We start from the raw sequence: 4,491 nt of genomic DNA, 5'->3' as shown, positions 1-4,491 counted from the left end.
TTTTGTTGTGTGATGCCTCTCATTTCTAGGGGGACAATGGTGGGAAATTGTCTTTGGTGTAAGTGAAAGGTGGAGATAGTCATGGAGGAAGTAGGATATCTTCTTTAGGAAATTATTCTGTACCAGTTTGGGATGCAAATCCAAAATCCACAGATGTCCCAAATGCCTAGGATTCAAATACAAAGAATTAAATAATTTCTCTCTGCAGACTCTTGAAAAAGAGAAATGGATAATTAATGGAGTTCATTAAGGAATAAATGTAGCCCTTTCTCTGGAGCTGCCTCTGCCACTCAAACTCAAACTTTTAGTTTGGTCACCTTAGAGGGTAATCACCTCCTCATGCCCAAAAGGTTCTTGGAGGGTCCTTAACCTTTAAAATTCTCACTGATGCTCTTAGTTTCAATTATTAGTCAGAAGAGGGGAAAATGACCTCAAAGTGAAGGCATTTACTAGAGGACCATAGTAATAACAGTCACTACAAAACATTCCTCCCATAAACTTGAGGCAAGCTCACAAATACGCACACACGTTATCCATGGGAATATTTGGCACAGATTTAAAATAAGGAAGTTGTGACACAACCGAGTTTGGAACAGGTGAATGAGGCAACTCTTGACTGTAGTATTGAAGGCCTCGGTTACTTCCCATATTGTTTTCACTTTGCTCCCCTCTCCAGTTGACCTCCTCTCTTGAGCCCACCTCCCTCACAAATCACACCCATACACAAAGCTTCCCACCTGCTGACAGCATATCTACTGGATAGATCATTTAGCTGAGTCTCTGGGGGCCTGCCCCTCTTTGCTCAAGCACCAGCTATTAGGCTAAATATTCTTCCCTCCTACCTTCCTTAGTATTTCCTCTTGCCACAACTGTCTGGGTCCATAAATACTTGGAGAAAGCATTCTCAACCTATGATCTTTTAATTTCTTTTAAAAAAATAGTTTGATAACTATTTTCCAATATAATTTCCTTTGTTATCCTTTATATGCATTTAAAATACTATTTTGAGAAGGGGTGTATTGATTTTACCAGAATACCAAAGAGAAGTAGAATACACACACACACACACACACACACACACACACACACACACACACACACACACAGAGTGAATTATTCCTGCCTTAGAGAGCATGTCCCATTTTTTAAAAGGTCACCAGGAGTCTGACCTATCTTTTACCAAGTAGTTCTCTGATTCTATCAAAGAAAATTTGATACCTCATAAAGGTATAATAAGACTCAACCACTCATCATAATTCTTTCTGTGATTTCATTAAATGGGCTAGAGGAAGGAGGTTAATTGGGCAGTGTTGAATTTTCCATCCCAAATAAGCAAAACTCTTACATACTTCACAAAGAATTTTCTGATGAGCTCTTGTGTGTGTGTGTGTGTGTTTAAAACTATAAAATGCTTTAGCTTAAGCATCCTGCAACTTCATGGACTGAAGAAGAATTCTAATCCAACTTCTTTTTTTTTTTAAGTTTTTTGCAAGGCAATGGGGTTAAGTGGCTTGCCCAAGGCCACACAGCTAGGTAATTATTAAGTGTCTCAGGCCAGATTTGAGCTCAGGTACTCCTGACTCCAAGGCTGGTGCTCTATCCACTGCATCACCTAGCCACCCCTAACTTCTTTTTGAGTAAGAATCCCCTTTATCATAACCTTGAGAAGTAGTTATCCAGCATTTGAATGAAGACTTGAAGTGCTAAGGAACTTTCTGCTTCTTAAAGAACTTTTTAATTTTGGACAGTATTGATTAAGAAGTATTATTATCATTAAGATATTATTAAGATAATATTATAATAATATTAATTTATTAAGATTTTTAAAAGTACAAATTTCACAAAGGATCATTTATAGTTACAATTTATGCTTGTTTTTCCTAACTACTCTATAAATGAACCTAATATAACTAACAAATTAAGCTTGCAGAAAACATATATTTTCAACATCACCCAAAGCATATATTTTCAGCACCCCAAATTAGAGATTGTTCAAAAAATGTGAGTGCAATTATTTAATTATACTATTAGTGATGAATAAAAAATGTTGTTGTTCAGTTGTTTCAATCATGTCTGACTCTTTGTAACCGCATTGGGATTTTTCTTGGCAAACATCCTAGAGTAGTTTGCCATTTTCTTCTCCAGCTCATTTTGTAGATGAGAAACGGAGGCAAATGGGGTTAAATGACTTTCCCAGAGCCTCACAGCTAATAAGTGACTGAGGCAGGTTCTGAACTCAAGATGAGTCTTCCTGGTTCTAAGCCCAGTCCTCTATCCACTGTGCCAAAAGAAAAAAAAATCAAAAACATTAAAGCAACCAAAATAGATTGGGAGCCCATTTCTTTATCTAATCAAGTCAGAACTAATAATCAAGCTTAAGTCTATATAGAACACTGCTATGTGTCAGACAGTGTGTTAGATATTAGGGAAAGAGATACTAAGAATGAAACAATCCCTGCTGTCAATGGGCTTATATTATAATGGGAGAAATAACAATTGCATATTAAGATATATAGTTTTATATGAAAATGACTTCATATAAATATAAAGTTAATAAATACATATTTACATAGCAATTAAATCAAAGGGTAAGGATTCATCTTCCTGAGTTCAAATCTGGATTCAGACACTTAACAGTTATATGACCCTGGACAAGTCATTTAAACCTGTTTGCCTCAGTTTCCTCACCTTTAAGAAGAGCTGGGGAAAGAAAAGATAAATTTACCAAGAAAACTTCAAATGGAGTCATGAAAAGTTAGGACTGAAACAATTAAGCAAGAATACTAGGAATGGGAAGGCACTAAGCCACTGGAAGATCAAGGAAGGTTTTGTGTAGAAAATGGTGCTTGAATTGCATCTTAAAGGATGAGAGGTTTTTGGTTTTTTTTGAGATATAGATAAGGAAGGAGGGCATTTGATGGCTGGGAGAAAACTGGTACAAAGGCAGAGGGATGAGATATGGAACTCAAAAAGAACAAAGTTTATCTCTCCCACTCCCAAGTAGAGAAAGATTAGATTCTATTGCTGGAATCTCAAACTAAGACAATGCTGATAATGGCTTGACCTCATCCGCTACCAATCCTCCTTCTTGGATTTTGACCTTTCTGAACCTGCTCTGTTGGCTGCTGTGACCCCTGATGGGTCTGCTTTTACTGTCTCCCACTTCTCATTTGCCTCTGTTTTTAATCTCTCACCACTGGGCCTGGGTCATACCCAATGCATCTCTTCCCTTACCAACTCTTACCACACCCCCCAGCCCCATTCCCCTACTTTCAGGGTCTCACCCCTTTGGGACATGGCAAGAAGGGGTGGGGTAGAATAGGGAGAGAAGTGTGTGTATGTGCCTCAGTGTTACAGGGAATGAGGGAAGACATGCACTGTTGGTGGAGCTATAGAGCAATATAACCACTTTAGAAAGCAATTTGGAATTTGCAAATAAAAATGAGTAAAATGCCCATATGATTTGACCTAGAGAATTAATTCATTATTAGCCTTGTATCCCAAGGAAGTCACTGATTTCTATGTTGGGGGAAATTTTGGTGATTATAAAAGACCAAAATATCTCAATAAAATTTTATTTTAAAAAAACAGTTCAGCAAAACTAACACATCAATCAATTGTTAAAATTGGATAAGAAGGAGCACACCCCAACACGTACCTCTGGGAGCTGTAGGTGTGGCGTTTTCAGAAGAACGTTAGTTGGTTTTTTTGAACATTAGGACAGGACATAGGAACAACTTGAGACGAGAACTAGGCTGAAGGGAATTTTCTTAATTCTACACTGCCAAGGAAAAGGAGGATAGAAAAGAGTAGAGATTGGGTAAAGAAGACAGAGATGAGAATGTAGGGAGAGGTAGCCCCAGAGAGGGGGTTGCAGTTAGAAAGTGTTCTGAATCACAGGAAATCTTAAGCACTTTACTCAAGAGGTAAAATTTGTTGACTTAGTCAAAGGACATTGACTGCATAAAGGATAGAGAGGCAAAATCTGCTACATAGTTCTAATTAGAATGTGGATTAGGGAGACATCTGGGGGGGATTGGATGGAAGGGGTAGGATTTCTTGTTTTGACAGGAAACAGCTACTTATAATATCATTAACAGATCTTTATGGAGTGTTTATTCTGTGGGGGCCCAGGACTCTGTCCTGGAGAACTTAAAGGAGAACTGTGAGATGGGGAGGGGTGGTGGTGAAGCTGAATTCATCTTTTCATTTTTCTGGCGCTAATTCTCAATATCCCCTGTGATAAGGGTGGTCTACAGAGGATGGTGTGCATGCGTGCGTGCGTGCGTGCGTGCGTGCGTGCGTGTGTGTGTGTGATGGGGATACTATACCCTCTTAGGAAGGGAAACCTGAGAGGGCAGGACTGAATTTGGATCCTCATGGTTGGCAGGTCAAACCTGGGAAAGGATGTGAGAGAGTTGAGCAACTGCTCTCTGGAGAAGGATTGAACCAAAGGTGCCCTTTGCCTTGCCCTCAACCCCCTCCAAGGAT

Source organism: Macrotis lagotis, chromosome 8 (genome assembly GCF_037893015.1).
Source record: "Macrotis lagotis isolate mMagLag1 chromosome 8, bilby.v1.9.chrom.fasta, whole genome shotgun sequence".
Lineage (NCBI taxonomy): Eukaryota > Metazoa > Chordata > Mammalia > Peramelemorphia > Peramelidae > Macrotis > Macrotis lagotis.
This window is presented reverse-complemented; position numbering follows the sequence as displayed.